The sequence below is a fragment of the Mastomys coucha genome, unplaced genomic scaffold, assembly GCF_008632895.1.
Source record: "Mastomys coucha isolate ucsf_1 unplaced genomic scaffold, UCSF_Mcou_1 pScaffold9, whole genome shotgun sequence".
Taxonomy (NCBI): Eukaryota; Metazoa; Chordata; class Mammalia; order Rodentia; family Muridae; genus Mastomys; species Mastomys coucha.
The window spans coordinates 98,569,352-98,591,419 of record NW_022196915.1 but is presented as its reverse complement, the minus strand read 5'-3'; positions in this window follow the sequence as shown (position 1 = coordinate 98,591,419).

Here is a 22,068-nt window from a genome sequence, read left to right as displayed (position 1 = left end):
AAAAAATAAAACAAAAAAAAAAACAAAAACTAAAACAATCCCCTGTTCCCTCCCCCCTCCTCCTGCTCACCATCCCAACCCCTCCTATTTACTGACCCTGGAATTCCCCTACACTGGGGCATAGAACATTCACAGGGCAAAGGCTCTCACCTCCCATTGATGACCAGCTTGGCCATCCTCTGCTATAGCCATGTTACTGGAGCCATGAGTCCCCCCCATGTGTGCTGTTTGGTTGGAGTTTTAGTCCCTGGGAGCTCTGAAGGTACTAGTTAGTTCAAATTGTTGTTCCTCCTAAGGGGCTGCAAACCCTTCATTCAGCTCCTTGGGTCCTTTATCTAGCTCCTTCAGTAGGGACCTTGTACTCAGTCCAATGGATGGCTGTGAGCCTCTACTTCTGTATTAGTCAGGTACTGCCAGAGCCTCTCATGAGTTAGCTATATCAGGCTCATGTCATCCAGCATTTCCTGGCATCCACAATAGTGTTTAGAGTTGATGACTGAATATGGGAAGGATTTCAAGGTGGAGCAGTCTCTGACTTGTGCTTCCTTTAGTCTTCCTTTAGTCTCTGCTCCATAGTTAGTCTCTAAAACTCCTTCCATGGTTATTTTGTTCCCCTTTTAAGAAGGAACAAAGTAACCACACTTTGGTATTCCTTCTTCTTGAGTTTCTTGGGGTTTGTGGTTTGTACCTGTGTATTCTGATCTTCTAGGCTAATATCCACTTATCAGAGAATGCATACCATGTGTGTTCTTTTGTGATTGGGTTACCTCACTCATAATGATATTCTCCAGGTCCATCCATTTCTCCAAGAATTTCATAAATTCATTGTTTTTAACAGCTGAATAGTACTCCAATGTGTAGATGTACCACATTTTCTGTATCCATTCCTCTGTTGAGGGATGTCTGGGTTGTTTCCAGTTTCTGGCTATTATAAATAAGGCTGCTATGAACATAGTGGAGCAGGTGTCCTTATTACATGTTGGAGCATCTTCTGGGTATATGCTCAGGAGTGGTATAGCTGGGTCCTCTGGTAGTACTATGTCCAATTTCCAGAGGAACTGCCAAACTGATTTCCAGAGTGATTGTACCAGCTTGCAGTCCCACCAGCAATGAAGTAATGTTCCTCTTTCTCCACAACCTCTCCAGCATCTGCTGTCACCTGAGTTTTTATCCTAGCCATTCTGCCTGTGTGAGGTGGAATCTCAGGATTGTTTTGATTTGAATTTCCCTGATGACTAAGGATGTTGAACATTTCTTTAGGTGATGCTCAGCCATTCTGTATTCATCAGTTGAGAATTCTTTGTTTAGCTCTGTACCCCATTTTTAATAGGATTATTTGTTTCTCTGGATTCTAACTTCTTGAGTTCTTTGTATATATTGGATATTAGCCCTCTAACAGATATAGGATTGGTAAAGATCTTTTCCCAATTTGTGGGTTGCCATTTTGTCCTATTGACAGTGTCTTTTGCCTTGCAGAAGCTTTGCAATTTTATGAAGTCCTACTTGTTGATTCTTGATCTCAGAGTGTGAGCTATTGGTGTCCTGTTCAAGAAAATTTCCCCTGTGCCTATGTGCTCGAGGCTCTTCCCCACTTTCTTTTATATTAGTTTGAGTGCATCTGGTTTTATGTGGAGGTCCTTGATCCACTTGGACTTGAGCTTTGTACAAGGAGATAGGAATGGATAATAGCCTTCTTCTACCACCAGTTGAGCCAGCACCATTTGTTGAAAATGCTGTCTTTTATCCACTGGATGTGTTTAGCTCCTTTGTCAAAGATCAAGGAGCCATAGGTTTGTGGGTTCATTTTTGGGCCTTCAATTATATTCCATTGATATTCCTACCTGTCATTGTACCAATACCATGCAGTTTTTTTTTTTTTATCACAATTTCTTTCTAGTATAGCTTAACGTCTGAGATGGTGATTCCACCAGAGGTTCCTTTATTGCTGAGAATAGTTTTGGCTATCCTTGTTTTTTTTGTTATTCTAGATGAATTTGGAAATTGCTCTTTCTAAGTCTGTGAAGAACTGAGTTGGAATTTTGATGGGGATTGCACTGAATCTGTAGATTGTTTTCAGCAAGATGGCCATTTTTACTATATTAATTCCGCCAATCCACAAGCATGGGAGATCATTCCATCTTCTGAGATCTTCAATTTCCTTCTTCAGAAATTTGAAAATAGTCACATTGTTTCCCTAATTTCTTTCTCAGCCTGTTCCTTCTTCTCAGAGGAAGGCCACTGATTTGCTTGAGTTAATTTTATATCTAGCTACTTTGCTGAAGTTATTTATCAAGTTTAGGAGGTCTCTGATGGAATTTTTGTGGTCAATTAATTGTAGTATCACATCATCTGGAAATAGTGATAATTTGACTTCTTCCTTTCCAATTTGTATCCCTTTGATGTCCTTTTGTTGTCTAATTGCTCTGCCTGGGACTTCAAGTACAATACTGAATAGGTAGGGAGAGAGTGGGCAGCCTTTTCTAGTCCCTGATTTTAGTGGGATTGCTTCAAGTTTCTCTCTGCTTAGTTTGATGTTGGCTACTGGTTTGCTGTATATTGCTTTTACTATGTTTAAGTATGGGCCTTGAATTCCTGATCTTTCCAAGACTTTTATCATGAAGGGGTGTTGGATTTTGTCAAATGCTTTCTCAGAATCTAATGAGATGATTATATGGTTTTTTCTTTGAGTTTGTTTATGTAGTGAATTACATTGATGGATTTCCATATATTGAACCATCTCTGCATCCCTGGGATAAAGCCTACTTGATCATGGTGGATGATCGTTTTCATGTGTTCTTGGATTCGCTTTGCAAGAATTTTATTGAGTATTTTTGCATCACTATTCATAAGGGAAATTAATCTGAAGTTTTCTTTCTTTGTTTGGTCTTTGTGTGGTTTAGGTATAAAAGTAATTATGGCTTTAATAGAACGAATTGGGTAGAGTACCTTCTGTTTCTATTTTGTGGAATATTTAAGGAGTATTGGTATTAGGTCTTCTTTGAAGGTTTGATAAAACTCTGCACTAAACCCGTCTGGTCCTGGGCATTTTTTGTTTGGGAGACTATTAATGACTGTTTCTATTTCATGAGCAAATATGGGACTGTTTGCCTTTCGCCATCTGTTGATCTCTGATGTTAGATGTTCTTGCTGTCTGTGGCTGGAGCATGTTCCTCCTGTGGGTCTGTAAGCCTGTGTCAGCATGTCTGGGAGATCAGTTCTCCTCAGGTAAGACCTGTGTGCAGTGGGCTGGGAATCAGTTGTCCCTCCTGAGTCCTGGGGTCAGAACAAACCCTGGAGACAGGCTCTCCACTTGCATGGAAGGTGCAGAGAGGGCTGTGGATCTGCAGAACCTCCTCCTAGGTGAAGAGGGAGATAGAAAGAATCCTGAGCCAGCTGCCCTTCCGCTTCTGAGGCCTGTGTCTCCTGGCTCAACTGGCCTCCTCCAAGGTATAGAAGGAAGTAGAAAGCAGCTTTATTCTTAATAGCCAGAAATAAGAAACAACCTAATGTCCCTCAACCAAAAGATGGATGAAGAAAGTGTTTTCTTTTTAATTGGTAATTTTTTTATTTATATTTGTCTTACAAAAGCTTGTGAATTTTATGAGGTCTCATTCGTCAATTGTTGATCTTGAGTGCCTGAGCCATTCCTGTTCTGGTCAGGAAATTTTCCCCTGTGCCAACCTGTTCAAGCCTTTTTTCCCACTTTATCTTCTATTAGATTCAGCATGTGTGGTTATATGTGGAGGTCTTTGATTCCCTTGGACTTGAGCTTTATACAAGGATGTAAAAATGGATCAACTTGCATTCTTCTGTATGCTGACCAACAGTTGAATCAACACCATTTTTGAAAATATTTTATTTTTGCCACTTTATAGTTTTGGCTTCTTTGTGAAAGATCAAGTGTGTGGGTTTATTTCTGGATCTTCAATTCTATCCCACCAGTCTGACTCTGTACCAACACCATGTTGTTTTTTTTTTTTTTTTTTTTTTTTTTTTTTTTTTATCACTATCTTTCTGTAATATAGCTTGAGGTCAGGAATTGTGATTTCTCCCAAATTTCTTTAATAGTTGAAAATTGTTTTTACTCTCTGAGTTTTTTGTTTTTCTAGATGAACTTGAAAATTGCTCTTTCCAACTCTGTGAAGAATTGAGTTGGAATTTTGGTGGTGATTGCATTGAATCTGTAGATAGCTTTTGGGAAAATGGCCGTTTTTACTATGTTAATCCTGCTGATCCATGAGCATGAGAGATCTTTCTACCTTCTGAGGTCTTCTTTGATTTCTTTCTTGAGAGCTTTGAAGTTCTTGTTATATTGATTTTTCACTTGCTTTGTTAGAGTCATACCAAGATATTTTGTATTCATTGTGACTATTGTGAATGGTGTTGTTTTCCTAATTTCTTTCTCAGCCTGTTTATCCTTTGTGAAGAAGAAAACTACTAATTTGTTTGAGATAATTTTATGTCCAGCCACTTTGCTGAAGTTGTTTATCTGGTGAGGGACTTCTCTGTAGAATTTTTGGGGTCACATATATATCATATCATCTACAAATAGTGCTATCTTGACTTCTTCCATTCTAATCTGTATCCCATTGACTTTTTTCCAGCCCCAGCAAGCAGCAAAACTTGGAAGCTTTGGACAAGTGGCTCTTGCTTTGGAGACCAGAATAGAAGGGACTATTGGGACAGGTGATGCTGGTTAGCTGTAGTTAAGAAATTGGTGGTGATTAAGAAGAGACCAGCATCACTGAAGTGAAATCTTTTGAGAAATGTTTTCTTAGAGCACAAAGAAGCTGTGTTCCAGAGGTAGCTAAAGATGTACCTTTTACTGCAGCTGTAACTTGGTAATATTTAAGAGTCACCCAGGTGATACTGGTTTTGAAGGCATGACCAGGTAATGAAGAACAGTTGAGGCTTGGCACTGTGAAAGGCTACGGAAAACCATTGGTGAAGGTGCAGCCTCAGTTACAGTTGATGGCCCAGGACAGAAGGGGTAATGCAAAGGAATTGAGGCATGGCACCATGAAGAGAGCCTATAAGAGATTATTAGTGGAGTCTAGTTGCAGTGAATGACCCAGTGTATTGGAGATGCCAGTACCATGGGATGATCACCATGAACAGCAGTGGCAGTGGAATGGATCAACCTAAGCTTAGAGTGCTACAGAGGGCAGAGCTGGAGAAGTGAAGCCAGCCCTTTGGAGGAGTCCAAAAGATTATGTGTGTATCTCAGACACTGAAACATGAAGATGTAACATTGAAGCTGCTTTGAAGACCCCAAGATGTTTGAGATGCCACAGCCATGGACAATCTGCTGAAGAAGGCTGCTAACAGGGAGTGGAACCAGCCCAGGAGAAAAAAAAGAATGGTTGCAATCAACAAAGATGAAAAAGGAATTAAAGATCTGAAGTCTGCTTTGACGTTAGCCAAGAAGATGCAGAGTATGGAATTTTCCCAGCTGGTTCCCTGTCTTGTTTTAGGAATTATAGCTAAGTGATTGGATGACTATCAGAAGAGACTTTGGACTTTTAACATTGTTGAGACTGCTTTAGACTATGGGCACTTTTGAAATTGGACTAAATGTACTTTGCATTATGCTATGTTTAAGTATGGCCCCCATAGACTCATGTGTTTGAACAAGCCTATGTGGGCCAGGGAGTAGAATGCGATGCTTTGTATATACCCTGCCCAGGGAGTGGCACTATTGGAAGGTTTGGCCCTGTTGGAGTAGGTGTGTCACTGTGGATATGGGCTACCAGAATCTCATCCTTGCTGCCTGGAAGCCAGTCATATGAAGATGTTGAACTCTCAGCTTCTCCTGCCTGGATGCTGCCATGCTCCCTCCTTGATGATAATGGACTGAATCTCTGAAGCTGTAAGCCAACCTCAATTAAATGTTGTCCTTATGAGAGTGCCTTGGTCATGGTGTCTGTTCATAGCAGTAAAACCCTAAGACACTCACATTATTATGCTTTTCTCTCACCATCTTGTTCTTTCTGGTGTTAACTGGCCTTGTTGTCTCTTACTGGAGCTTTTCCCTCCTGTGAACCTGGTTAGGTTGTGCCTCCTTAGGTCAGGTTCTCTCTGGGTGTGGGAGAGGGTCTGGAAAGCCTGATCTATGAGCCTGGCTGTGGCAGACCTCCTGGGAGTCAAATTGACTCTGGGTAAGGATGGAGGATGGTTCTGGAGCATAGGATCTGCTCTCTGGTACAGTTATGTACTAGAAAGAAGTTGTGTCTCTGTCAAGGGTGTGTGTGGGGGTCATCTGTGTGGGGGTATATGTCCCCATTAGGCCAGGTATTGGGGTAGGGAGACTCACTTGTGAGCCTGGGGATGTCAGAACTCCTGGGGTCAAGATATCTCTAGATGGGATGTAGGGGGTAGAGGGCTGGAGCCCAAGATCTACTCCCAGGTGCAATTTCAAATGAGAAGAAAAAATATGGTTCTTTTACACAATGGAATATTATTCAGCTTTTAAAAACAAGGATATGAAATTTGTAAGTAAATCGATGAAACTAGATAATATCATCCTGAGTGACAGAACACATACCCAAAAGAACATGCATGTTATGAGTTCACTTATAAGTAGATATACAGGATACCTACATTACAACCTACAGACCCAGATGAGCTAAATATCAAGGAGAGCCCAAGGAAGGATGGTTGAACCTCACTTAGAAGTGAAAATAATTAGTCTCCAGAACTCCTTCCATGGGTATTTTGTTCCCTTTTTTAAGAAGGAATGAAGTATCCACACTTTGGTCTTCCTTCTTCTTGAGTTTCTTCTGATTTGTGGATTGTACTTTGTGTATTCCAATCTTCTTGGCTAATATCCACCTATCAGACAATGGATACCATGTGGGTTCTTTTGTGATTGGGTTACCTTACTCAGGATGATATTCTCCAGGTCGATCCATTTCCCCAAGAATTTCATAACTTCGTTGTTTTTAATACTGAGTAGTACTCCATTGTGTAGATGTACCAGATTTTCTGTATCCATTCCTCTGTTGAGGGACATCTGGGTTGTTTCCAGTTTCTTGATATTATAAATAAAGCTGCTATGGACATAGTGGAGCATGTGTCCTTATTACATGTTGGAGCATCTTCTTGGTATATGCCCAGGAGTGGTATAGCTGGGTCCTCTGGTAGTACTATGTCCAATTTCCAAAGGGACTGCCAAACTGATTTCCAGAATGGTTGAACCAGCTTGCAGACCCACCAGCAATGAAGGAGTGTTCCTCTTTCTCCACAACCTCGACAGCATCTGCTGTCACCTGAGTTTTTTATCCTAGCCATTCTGCCTGTGTGAGGTGGAATCTCATGGTTGTTTTGATTTGCATTTCCCTGATGACTAAGGATGCTGAACATTTCTTTAGGTGCTTCTCAGCCATTCAGTATTCATTCGTCAGTTGAGAATTCTTTATTTAGCTTTGTATTCCATTTTTAATAGGGTTATTTGTTTCTCTGGAGTCTAATTTCTTGAGTTCTTTGTATATATTGAATATTAGCCCTCTATCAGATATAGGATTGGTAAAGATCTTTTCCCAATTTGTTGGCTGCCATTTTGTCTTATTAACAGTGTCTTTTGCCTTACAGTAGCTTTGCAATTTTATGAGGTCACATTTGTCAATTCTTGTTCTTAGAGCATAAGCTATTGGTGTTCTGTTACCCATGGAAGGAGTTGTAGAGATTAACTATGGAGCAGAGACTAAAGGAAGGACAATTCATAGACTGCTCCACCTGGGAATCCTTCCCATATTCAATCATCAAGACACTATTGTGGATGCCAGCATGTGCTGAATGACAGGAGCCTGATATAGCTGTCTCCTGAGATGTTCTGACAGTACCCAACTAATACAGAAGTAGAGGCTCACAACCATACATGGACTGAGTACAGGGTCCCCAATGAAGGAGCTAGGGAAAGGATCCAAGAAGCTGAAGGGTTTGCAGCCCCTTAGGACAAACAACAAAATGAACTAACTAGTAATCACAGAGCTCCCAGGGACTAAAACACCAACCAGAGTACACATAGTGGGACTAATGACTCCAGCAGCATATGTATAGCAGAGGATGGTCAAGTTGGTCATCAATGGGAAGAGAGGCCGTTGGCCCTGTGAAGGTTCTATGCCCCAGTGTGTAAGGGAATGCCAGGGCCAATAAGCAGGAGGGGTAGGGTGGCAAGCAGGGGGAGGGAACAGAGTTTTGCTTTAGTTTTTGTTTTTTCTTTTTCTCTTTCTTTCTTTCTTCCTTTCTTTCTTTCTTTTTTTCTTTCTTTCTTTCTTTTTTTCTTTTTTGGAGGAGAACCTGGGAAAGGAGATGTTGCAAATAAAGAAAACATCTAATAAAAAATAAAATTAAAAAATCAAAGAAAATTAACACAAAACAATTTACAAATGATATATTGTGAATATGAGCATTTCCAAATACAGGATTCTCTTTGTATTTGCCAAAGATTACATAAAGTTGATACATAGACCTCAAAAAAGAAAAAAAAAAGAATTGGAAATAAAATAGTCATTGCAGGTGGATAGAGGAAGGGAACTGCCTGGGAGAGGGGATCGGGAGGGGAAGGGAGTTGCTAGGATTGTGGGAGAACCAGGGAGAATGAATGGAGGCAAGGTAGGGACATCTCTAGGACAGGTTAGAAACCTGGGATGGGACAGGCTCCTGGTCATCTCTGAGGGTGAGTCTAGTTCACTGAGACTCCTAGCAGTGGGGAATATTGAACCTGCAGTAGCCACCTCCTCTAGCCAGGCAGGATGGACAGCGGAAGGACAAGAACAGCAAACCACTCACAAAACCTTTTACCCAGACGTGTTCTGCCTACAAGAACTATGGGGACAACATTAGAGCAGAGTCTGAGGGAATGACAAATTTGCAACCTATTCCCCTGGTAAGAACCAATCCCTATTAGTGATACCCTATTATGCTTGTAGACAGGAGCCTAGCATTACTGATCTCTGAGAGGCTCACCCAGCAACTGACCAAAGCAGATGCAGAAACATACATTGCTAAACATTAGATGAAGCTCTGGAAGTCTAGGAGAAGAGTTGGGGAAAATATTGAGGAACTCGGAGTGGTTAAGGACTTCACAAGAAGACCAACAGAGTAAACCAACCTGAACCCTTGTGGGTTCCCAGAGATTGAACCACGAACCAGAGGGCATACATTGGCCAGACCTAATCACCCACTCATATGTTGCCAATATGCAGCTTGGTGCTCATCCGGAACCCACAACTGAAACAAAAGGTTATCCTGACTTTGTTGCCTGCCTGGATGCCTTGTCTGTCCTCAGTGGGGGAGGATGGATCACGTCCTGCAGTGACTTGATGTATCAGGGTTTATTGGTATCCATGGGATCCTCCTCCTTCTGGCAGGAGAAAGGGGAGGGGAAATGGGGGGGTGGGCTGTGTTACTTGTGCTGGGAAGAGGGGGTACTGCAATTGGGATATAAAGTGAGTGAATGAATGAATGAATAAACAAATAGGTAAATGGAAAAAATAGAATAAGGAGGACACACATACATTATTTTGTGGGTCTGAGCTGGAATTCTTTCCATATTATTCTTAGGTTTAATCTTTTCATTTTGATTTCCTGGATGTTTTGTGGTCCAGAATATTTTTTTTTATAGCTTTAACCTATCTTGATTTATGTATCAATTTCTTCTATCAGTTCTTTTATACCTGAAATTCTTTCTTCCAATTTTTGTATTGTGTTGGTGATACTTGCATCTGTAGTTCCTATTTGCTTACCTACATTTTCTATCTTCTCTCAGATTCTCTCAGTTCATGTTTTGTTTCTTTTTTTTTTCCCTGTCTTTAAGAAGTTCTGGGGCAAAGGCATAGCCCATTGTGACACTACCTGGGAGGACAGGAAACAGAAGTTGTGTAACCCAGACACCGTGGATACAGAAGCTGTGTAACCCAGAGACCTTGGATACAGAAGCTGTGTGACCCAGAGAGAGACCTTGGATACAATCAAATACTAAACACAACCAGAAAATAAAGTAAATAAAAATAATTCCTAATAATATCCTGCTATACTCATAGACTGGTAGTGAGACACTTGACCCAGCAACTGATGGAAACAGATACAGCGATGAGGCAGGCACTGGAAGGGGAGAAGAGAGGGGAGACTGCACTTGGGATCTAATATATGAGAGAAGAAGAATTTTAAAAAATTAAAAAGAAGAAGGAAATTTGAATAAATATGTTGTATTTATGGTTTAAAATACATTGTAAACCAGAAATAGTATATACTTGAAATCTCAAAAGTTAAGAATAACTAAATATAATAAAAGTTAAGAATAAAACAGAGTTATTAGTACTTGAAGTGTAGTACTTGCCTTGTAATAGTCCAGCCTAGACTATTTAGTCTTTGTCTCATGAATTCAAACACACGAATGAATATATATATATGTATATAAACAAATGCTATAATGGCTGTGGAATATAAAGTATAATTTATATATGTGACAATATAAATCATATACACATATTTCAATACAAGAGTTATTTACCAAAGTGAATGGCCATTCTGTATTAGAGGTTAATAAATTACAAACCTTTAGCACACTGGCTACCCACTGTTTCCATTTCATTATTTCAGAACCAGTGCTATTTAGAAAAAAAGTAGGAAAATATTACATGTTTCATCAAATCTGTTTTCTGATTATTTTCATTTCATGTGATCCAGAGAAATACCTTCTTGCCCCATTTCAAAGCATTTTTTATGTCTTTTGTGACTATTCTATAAAACATCAAAAATATTTCTGTCTACACAAGTTACTTCTTGTCTGTGAAAAGTAAGCTGATATCTGACAATATTCAGTTTAATCTTGGATACTTTACCTCTGGGAGTATTTTTTCCTGAGTTATCAGAAAAACCCTACTATTATATACTGTTACCTGAGAATAAAATAAAGTATGTTTTTGACTATGAAGCAATGCTAGAATGCAAAATGAACAGACACAATGACTATGTTAATGTACATATTTTCTTTTGCATATCTTTGGTAAATATCTCCTCATTCTATACGAGAGGTCCCTAGCATCCCTGTGTTTTCTTCTTTTGATTCCGTGATGCACACATTCCAAATCGTATAACTTGTGTCATGAAGATTAGCATCCCATCCACAAGACCTGGGAAGGTAAACAAGACCCTGTGTTTCTTAACCATCATTAATCAGGTAGTTTTGTGAGCACCAGGATTGTTCATGGTCAATACATCTGAGCTTCACATGAAAAGTCTGTTTTAAAGATAAAATGAGAGCAGCAACCTAACACTGACATGTTTCTGCCATGATGGACGGTACCTGCAAACTGAGGTAGCATTAATCCTTCCTTCCTTAAATTATTTTTCTAGATATTTTGTTAGAACAAAGAGTTAAGTAACTAATGTTTCAAATATGCTACCCAGTAAAAGCTGCCCTTAGTTACTTCCTAGAAGGAAGATAAAATCTTACTTGTCAAAGTTTCTTGCTGCAAAATTAACAATGATAAAATTGTTTTTAAACAACAAAACATATTACTATGTAATATAATTAAGCAATTTAACAAAATTTTGAGTATCCTGAACAGAACAACCTTAATTAAATTCTAGTTTAATTCATGATTTAAGAATACTATATATCAATTTATCTTTTAGAAATACATTTACAGTTACTCACTATATAAATACATTGGGAATAAAAGAAAAGAAAATTACTACATAAAGAATAATTCAAACAATACAAAAGGTGTCAATAAAATTATAAGGAAAAAACATCTTGATATATTAAATTTGTGTTTTAATTTTTATTTGAAAACATCCATAAATTATCACTCATATATACATATATACATTACAATAATTTTGGAAACATATCAACATTTTTAAAATACTTTTTCACTTGATATTACAGTATTACCTATATATTCTCTCCTATTACATCTTAGAAATCCTTTATGTTAGTCTAAGTGACATATGGTAGTCTTTAATATGTCTTTTAAAAGTTTGAAAAAATCATCACCATTTGTTATTGAGAATTCAATTCATACCTTACTATATAAAATATAAGAATATTGAATTTATATCTCATTTCTTCAAATAAAAAAGCTAAAACATAAGAAAGGCAGACATTTATTTGTCAAATTAAAGGAAACTTCACAGCCAGAGTAGAATGCTAGAATCAAAGTTGCATTAGTCCCTGGGTATATTTTGATGTGTTATTGACTTAGAGGTCTGAATTTTAAAACTACTATGAAGATCATAGTCAGGCCTTTAAGAATTATAGCCTGACTTAAGCTACAATTGATAATCATCATAAACCAGGAGTCTGAGGAATACTGCATGTTTGGATGGAGAAACAATAAAGAGACCACTTGGGACTGTCATAAATTTTAAATACAAATTTTCCATCAACTGTCAATTAAAAAGCAAACTCATAGAAAAGTGAAGAGAGATTTTGTTTAAAGAGACAATTTTTAGCCAGGAAAGCACACAGGCTATAGAACTTCAAGCATCTCGAATCTGAACAAAAGAACAATTTTCTCTTCTGAATAGAGGTGAGTGGGGTCAAGTAGTAAGTTGTGGGGTACTGGACTATCAATAAGTTGGGAAATTGTCCAGCCAGTGGAGCATTTTGTTCTCTCCCCTTGACTAATCCTAAGAATGAGCTATGTTGATGTGCTGCATGGGGATCTCTTCTGAAGCCCATACTAGATCAAATTTGAAGCACCTGATATACAAAGAAGGAACTAGTTATGGTACCACTTCTTTTATTTTGTGATCCCTCAGCTAACACTTGCTGTAATGTACTGGATACAGTGTTTGGAAAGGAACAGTAACCCCTGTAAGGCCCAGGATACTCGGGGTAATTTCTTGCTTTCAGGAATCTGTGGACCTAGGAGAATTGGCTAGGATAGAAAGCACTATGTTATTTGATTTAAATTTCTGGGTAGGGGTTAGTTATCAATTAGTAGATGAAAAGTCTCCTATGTATAGAATAGATTAATAATGAGTAAATAAATAATATATCTACTAAACAGAAATGGGATTAATGCTCATATGTAAATTTTAAAGCAAGTTTCCTAGTATTTACAGTAATATCACAACTGAATGTCTATGTGGCTGGGGAGGATAATAACAATTTGAAAATTGCCCACATGGAGTGGTTAGAATGAATTGATCAATAACATGAACATTAGAAAGCCACACTAATTATTTTTTAAATGTAGAAATTGTTTTGACCACCATGCCTTAAGTCACCCAGGGGAGACAGCATTGTACTCCCTGCTATGTAACTTTAGAAGACGCCACACTCTTTCTGTTTTCTGGTAGTGATCATTCAAGATTTGTTATGATTACCAAAACAACAGTCTATTCTATTAACTAAAATATAGAAAGCTAAAGGCTGAGTGAACATTTTAAGAATCCCATAGTTCATAGCATAGTAAAAACATGCTTTGTGCAAGATCTTAAGCAATGTTGGGTCCTCTGACCATTATATCATATGGCTGGATTCAGCTTGCAGAGTGTCTATAAATGCCAATTATGACACCAGACAGTGACATGAGCTCCAGAGTGAAGGTAGAAACTAGTAGAACTGTTTTTGAAAAGTTGTAGAAAATGTTAAGAAATGGAAAAAAAACAAACCATTCATATAGATTGTTAATTTGTGCAGGTGCAGTGTAAATTAAATATGAATCACAAAATTACTTTCTAGTACAAGATGAAATATAATACAAAATTATACAGCCCAAGGGTTATCAATATTTTCATATTTAAAATTTTCATAGTTATTCTCTGTATCTCTTTTGTTATTTAGGTTTTGTCATCCTCTTAAAAGGATGAATAATTTACCTTAGTTCATGTTTTCAGTGATTTTAGTCAATGGACAACTGAATCCATTGCTGTCGATCTGTAGTGATGCAACATTATATTGGCTACAGCATGCAGTACTTCAGGTCTCTCCTATCAGGGCTCTCCTATCAGGGAAGAAGGGTAGAAGGAGAGAAAGTGGCTTGAGAGTCCTAGACATACAGTAAGGAATCCTAAGATTCTATTCCAGTAGCCTTTCTCATCCAAGTATGTAAATGTCACATCTCTGTAAATTACAATTACCTCTAAGTAATGCCACCGAATTACAAAATGCATCAGTGGGTTCATTAATCCACCAATTAAGCCAGGATTCTTACTCTCTTGATGCCTTGAAAGTACCAGCTGAAGGTCAACATTTTAACACGAGACTTTTGACAGACACCTCTTTATTTTTTTCTCAATAATTTATTTTTTTATTCACTTTACATCCAGATAATAGCCATCTCCCAGTTCTACCCTTACGAAACCCTTCCACATTCCCCTCTCCCCTTCTCAAAGAACATGAAATGCGCCTATCCCACCCCCACCCCCATCCACCAACCCACCCTGGGACATCTAGTCCCAGCAGGACTAAACTCACCCTTTTCTACTGAGGCCCAATCAGGGAAAGGGAATCTGATGGCAGGCAACAGAGTCAGAGACAGCACCCCCTCAAATTGTTAGGATACCATCTAACTACCAAGTGCACATCTGCTACAAATGTGTAGGGGGCCCAGGTTGTTTGATACTGTAGGTCTTCTTGTGCGGTGCTTGCCCCTCCAGGTCATCCAGATCTATCCTCTACTCTTCCACAAAACTCCCTGATCTCTGTATCCTGTTTGTGTGTGGGACTTGTATCTATTTTCATCCTTTGCTGGAAGAAGCCTCTCAGGAAACAGTTATACTAGGCTTCTGTCTGCAAACATAGCAGAGTATCATCAATATGTTAGAGGCTGGCTCTCTCACAGGGAATGGGTCTCTAACTGGGACAGCCACTGGTAAGCTGTTCCCTCAAGGGTTAACCTCCATCTTTATCCCTAAGCAGCTGGTAGGCAAGACAAATTTAAAAGTTTTATGGGTAGGTTGATGTCCCGCTCACTCTACTGGAAGTCCTATCTGATTACAGGAGGTGGCCATTTTATAATCTAAATCTCTTACTGGTAACAATCTCAACTAGACCACCACAGATTCCCTGCAGCCTCCCCATTCCCAGCTTCTAGCTAGTCCCAGAGATGTCCCCTCCAGGATGGCAAACAGTTTTGGAGAAGGGTTGGGCTGAAGTATTTTGGGAGTGGGAATTGAGGAACACTTCTAATCAAGTACAAACAATTAAGATCTACTTTCATTTAATACATTCCAAAGATATGTTATGCACATTACAAAATAAGAGTTATTATTATTATTACTATATAATATAATATAATAACATTATAGTAATAATGTTATTATTACTATAATAATAATAATAATAATAATAATAATAATTAAACAATGGTACCCTAAACTATACAAGAGTCTTACTAGAAGAAGCATCATATATTGAACAAGTGGAAAATTCAGTTTAGTTGAAATTATAGGTACTCAAAAGAAATAGTGCAGTCATTCTGATAAACCAAAGGTGGCACCAAATGCATCAGCAGAAGCAGGGTGTGATTTCTAAACCATTTTTATTAATTTAACCCAAATTAACTGAAGAAATCTAAGATTATGGCCTTACTATGAAACTTAGCAGTGTTATCAAGTGAATGTAGTTGTTTCTTAAACCTCTTTTATCTACACAAACCGACAGTGAGCCCTCTGCATAGTCTCAACGCTGTATGCAACCTATGCCACAGTAAAATGTCTGCTCACCTAAAATGAGGCTACCACTTCCAAAATATGGACAGAAAACAATCCTGAAAGTCTATAACAAAAGGCACTTGGTTCTCACACCCACAGGGAAATTGCAGTGGACCCGGCCATCCCTGAGTGAGAAAGGCATTGTTGCTTTGTTTGTTTGCTTTATGAAGGGGATCATTTATTAATAAAGGCTATTAGGAATTGTATATTTTAGGGTCAAGATTAAGTGCCATGCCTTCCATCCCCATCCCAGCCATGTAATTGGAACTGTCACTTGAGAAGGACTTCATGCATGAATGCACTCTTCTTCTTCATGAAGATTTCAGTAATAAGAAGGGATGCTGAAGAAATAAAAAGACGCGAAGTTTCTCATCCTGTCCACAGCTACCTATGCACCAGAGTTCCAGAGATTTGTACAAGAAACACTCCTAGGACATGAAATTCTCTGTTCCTTTATACCTTCAGTCGTACTGATTTTATGTATTGAGTATGCTGCTAAGAGCCATCTAGGAGAAGGTGAAAACTAGGAGGTGATCTTCCTGGGAGGGTTCCATCATAGAGTGTCAATCTATGACTGATGTGCTTCTCCAGGCAAGGCTGAGGAGATTATATCTAAAGAAGATTCCTGCTATTAATATGCTCTGGGTACTGATCTACCCTTTTGAGCAGATATCTACAGACCTACAATGGTGTGCTATCATGTAGTGATGCTATATAGAAAGGTACATAATGATTCTATAGAATTCGTGATTTGATTCAAATAATTTTAGGAAGAAAGTTTTAGAGATGGTCTTAGTTGCTAGAAAGACATAATAAAGTTAAAATCAAGAATATAATGTGCCCACTTATCAGAAGAGTAAGTAAAAGCTGCGTAATAAGAAAAACAATGAGCTTTTGTAATTACAATAAAAAGAGAAATAGACTTTTGACACTTTTATCTTCAAGGAAAAACATTTATTCCAAGGATAAATTCACATGTATACACAATGATAAGGCAAGGCCATGCAAAAAATGTTTCTTTGAACTTTTAATGAGTATATTATAATGAAACATTGCTTTGAACTTAATATCAAGATCCTTCTGTAACTCCCATTCTATGGAACATTTATCTCTGAGGTAATTTTCTAATGAACTTTTTCTCTAAGAACTTATAAAAAGGCCAGAGAAAAGAAAAAGTAGTTGGTTGAATAGTTTGACTTGGAGAGTTTTGCCCCATCCAACTATCCATGCATCAATAGATGCATGTATGCATGCATCCTTCCATCCATCCACATGTGTATGTCTGTTTGTTTATATGCATGTGTGCAGGTACATGTGCATGTATGTAAATATCCATGAATACTTTCAGAGTTTATTGTGACAGAGGGTTGGGCCTGGCCAAAATGTGGGTGTATGAATGTTTGAATGTATAAATGTCTGTGCATATTTGCCTGTATAAAGCATCTTAATTCTTTTCCTTTTCTACCTCTTTTGTTCACAAAGTGTTAACCAGCTTTGCCAAAGAGGCTTCTGGAAGACTCACCTGAGATAGGATTACCAGCAATAAATCGTTTTGCTTAACCCCCCACATTTTTACTTTGAGGTGCTAAACACCATGGACTACAGTTTCTGCTCTCAGAAGGACTCAGCCAGGTCAGCAAACACTGCTAAGTAACTTAGACTTAAGACAGGTAAATATTTTGTTATAGAAAAAGCAACCGTAAATATCTCCCAAGACCAAGTCTTGTCCTGGCTGATCTTCCTTTTGCTTACCTTAAGAAAGAACCAAGAAACAACAGCAGGGTTGGCCCCAGGCAGTATGCATATGTTGAGGGAAGAATATATGGCCCATGTTGTCACAAGGTTCAAGGACTCAAGTTTTTCTCCCAGAAGTAGTAGAACTCTAATGTTTCCTCTAGGAATAAAGACACCTGAGACACCTGCAGCAGAATTTGGAGGTATTAAAAAATCCATGGAAGCTTTTGAAAGAGCAAAGGCTGTGAAAAACTGGGATATGGGAGAAGGGATTAGTTTATTTAAGATACATAATAAATGCATTATGATCTCTTCAGCTTGGCAGAAGAGAGAGAGAGAGAGAGAGAGAGAGAGAGAGAGAGAGAGAGAGAGAGAGAGAGAGAGAGAGAGAGAGAAGGAAGAGAGGGAGGGAGCGAGGAGAGAGAGAGGGAGAAAAAGAGAGTGCTGAGCATTGTCGTGAAAGATCTCCTCTGGTCAAACCCTGACCTCCTGACTATCCTTTCAAAGTGCTCCAATTTGATTAGATTAGTCTGTGAGGCAGTTAAGTTCTAAGGCTTTATTGAAAACTTTGGAGCAATTGGCCTGCAATTAGTATCACTTAACATCCAGATACAGTCAGGAAAAGTGACAGTCTAACAAACAAACAAAGACAAAGAGAGCAGAGAAGTCCTCTGTGGGGAAGAAGGGCAAGTGAGTGGCACAAACAGAAAGCAGGAGCAGCTTAGTTTCATAGAAAATGTTCTTAGTCGAATCACATCTGTCCATGATGCTAGAAGTCAAGTCAAAATCTGAAGGCCTGCTGGGAGAATGAAAAAGAGAGTGGCCCCAGCTTGGAGAAGTCAAGTCATTCGGTCGGTTATTAGGAGTCATGTGCACTCAGTACCAGCTCACGATGTGGACATCAAGGAGTTGTCAAATCCACACACCAGGAGCTGAAGATAATAGAGCAATCAGAGAGACACTCACATCACTTAAGTACCACCAGTACCATTAATAGAACAGGCTTGAAAATACAGTAGTGCAAGCTTGAGGGTCTGAAGTCTGAGGGATGCCAAATGTAAGAACTCATAACATTATAGACTGAAGGCAGATGGGGGCTTTGAAAACAACCAAATATAATTTATACTAAATACTCAGTACAACAAGAACAATTTGAAATAAATAAGTTAAATAATGGCTGAAGGTAACATATACTTATAATGGGACACAGTAAATGGAGAAAATAATTGTAACCTACATTAGGAAAATGGTTATATCTATAATAATTGTATAAAAACTCATTAAATATGTTAAAACTAATACAAATATTAAGAGAATGAGCTGTTTATTACAAAATCTAACAACACATTTTGATCAGAAAACAAGTATTTACACACATTTTTTAATCTTAGAGAATGAATCATGTCTTACACAATCTGTAATAGAAGTATGACTAGCTTCTTGGGGCTGGCACAGTACGATGTGTTGAAACTTTATATACGTATGTGTCTTCTGTGATGCTTGATTTAACAATGAATTTCAAAATTATCTTTTAGGCTTTCAAAAGAAATTCAAAGTTTATTTAAAAACCTACAAACAATACAAACATTCTAAATACTCTTCTATAGAAAAAATAATTTCAAAGGAACCTTTACACATATCTAAAATTATATACGTACAAGCATGACTAAATATACTCAGCAGGTTTTAATTATATATTTACACATATATGTAACATCAACAATTAAAGAAAAAGAGGCTTTGAAAGGGATGGGAGGGTTATGGAAGGAGCTGGAGGGAGGAAAGAGGGAAATGATATAATTATATCTTAATTTAAAAATTAAAAGTGAAGTGTTGGTGCCTGTGATATTTTTCTTGTTTCATGTAGTAGAAAAATTAAACAAGTGATTAAAAACAAAAATTTAAACCTAAAAGGAAGAATTACTCTTTGTATAACTTGTGATAGGAGGATGATTGCCTTCAGAGCACATCGCGGTATCACAGTACTGTTGAATTTTTATGTGCATCTTTGTTCTGAGATATTTGATTTCGGAATGCACTTGTAAAATTACCTTTAATGCTAAACGCTCATGATAAGCATTCCATATCCTGGGGAAGTGTAGGGGATCATGCAGGAAGTACAGTATATGGCTTTAGAACTCTGAGAATGCAGACCACCTGCTAACACAACAGGGATGGATGTGCATAAGGGAGGTGGAGCACCAAGGACATACGTGTCCTGATAACTTCAGGCTGTTAGGAAGCATTACTCTGCTGGAAGTCCTTGTGGTTTTCCCATCCATCATAACTATGAGTTGTATGAAAACTCTGAGGAAGCTTCCAGTTACTCAATGGGGAGTATTGTTGGCAATATCAATAATAGAGATTGATTTTTTTTAATTCTTTTTTTATTAAATATTTTCTTTATTTACATGTCATATGATATCTCCTTTCCCAGTTTCCCCTCTGAGAAAAAGAAAAAAATGCAAACAAACAAGCAAACAAAAACCTCAAAACCCTGTTCCCTCCCCGCCTCCCCCTGCTCACCAACCCACCCTCTCCTGCTTCCTGGCCCTGGCATTCCCCTACACCAGGGCATAGAACCTTCATGGGGACAAGGGACTCTCTACCCATTGATGACTGACTTGGCCATTCTCTGCTACATATGCTGCTGGAGCCATTAGTCCCACCATGTATACTCTTTGGTTAGTGGTTTAGTCCCTGGGAGCTTTAAATGTATTAGTTAGTTCATATTGTTGTTTGTCCTAAGGGGCTGTAAACCCTTCAGCTCCTTGGGTCCTTTCTTTAGTTCCTTCATTGGGGACCCTGGGCTCAGTCCAATGGATGGCTGTGAGCCTCTACTTCTGTATTAGTCGGGAACTGTCAGAGCTTCTCAGGAGACATCTATATCAGGCTCCTGTCATTCAGCACTTGCTAGCATCCACAATAGTGTCTGGATTTGATGATTGAATATGGGAAGGATTCCTAGGTGGAGCAGTCTCTGGATTGTCCTTCCTTCAGTCTCTGCTCCATATTTAGTCTCTGCAACTCCTTCCAGGGGTATTTTGTTCCCCCTTTTAAGAAGGAATGAAGTACCCACACTTTGTTCTTCCTTCTTGAATTTCTTGTGGTTTGTGGATTGTAATTTGTGTATTCCAATCTTCTGGTATATATCCACTTATCAGAGAGTGTACACCATGTGTGTTCTCTTGTGATTAGGTTACCTCACTCAGGATGATATTCTCCAGATCCATCCATTTGCCTAAGAATTTTATAAATTCATTGATTTTAATAGCTGAGTAGTACTCCATTGTTTAAATGTACCACATTTTCTGTATCCATTCCTCTGTTGAGGGACATCTGGGTTCTTTCCAGTTTATAGCTATTATAAATAAGGCTGCTATGAACATAGTGGAGCATGTGTCCTTATTACATGTTCGAGAATCTTCTGGCATATATATATATATATATATATATATATATATATATATATATATGGAGTGCTATAGCTGAGTCCTCTGGTAGTACTGTGTCCAATTTCCAGAGGAACTGCCAAACTGATTTCCACAGTGGTTGTACCAGCTTGTAGTCCCACCAGCAATGAAGGAATGTTCCTCTTTCTCTACAACCTCGCCAGCATCTGCTGTCACCTGAGTTTTTTATCCTAGCCATTCTGACTGATGTGAGGTGGAATCTCAGGGTTGTTTTGATTTGCATTTCCCTGATAACTAAGGAGGTTGAATATTTCTTTAGGTGCTTCTCAGCCATTCAGTATTCGTCAGTTGAGAATTCCTTGTTTAGCTCTGTACCCCATTTTTAATAGGGTTATTTGTTTCTTTGGAGTCTTAACTTCTTGAGTTCTTTGTATATATTGGATATTAGGCCTCTATCAGATATAGGATTGGAAAAGATCTTTTCCCAATTTGTTGGTTGCCGTTTTGTCCTATTGACAGTGTCTTTTGCCTTACAGAAGCTTTGCAACTTTATGAGGTCCCATTTGTCAATTCTTGATCTTAGAGCAGAAGCTGTTGGTGTTTGGTTCAGGAAATTTTACCCTGTGCCCATATACTTGAGGCTCTTCCCCACTTTTTTTGTTTTGTTTTGTTTTGTTTTTTGTTTGTTTGTTTGTTTTTGAGACAGGGTTTCTCTGTATAGCCCTGGCTGTCCTGGAACTCACTCTGTAAACCAGGCTGGCCTCAAACTCAGAAATCTGCCTGCTTCTGCCTCCCAAGTGCTGGGATTAAAGGCGTGTGCCACCACCGCTGGCTCCCACTTTCTTTTCTATTAGTTTGAGCTTATCTGGTTTTATGTGGAGGTCCATGATACACTTGAACTTGAGTTTTGTATAAGGAGATAAGAATGGATCGATTTGTATTCCTCTACAGTCTAACTGCCTGTTGAGCCAGCACTATCTGTTGAAAATGCTGTCTTTTTTCCACTGAATGGTTTTAGATCCTTTGTCAAAGATCAAGTGACCATAGGTTCGTGGGTTCATTTCTGAGTACTCAATTCTATTCCATTGATCTACCTGCCTGTTACTGTACCAATACCATGCAGTTTTTATCACAATTTCCCTGTAGTACAGCTTAAGGTATAGAATGGTGATTCCACCAAAGGTTCTTTTATTGTTGAGAATAGTTTTGACTATCCTGGGCTTTTTGTTATTCTAGATGAATTTGCAAA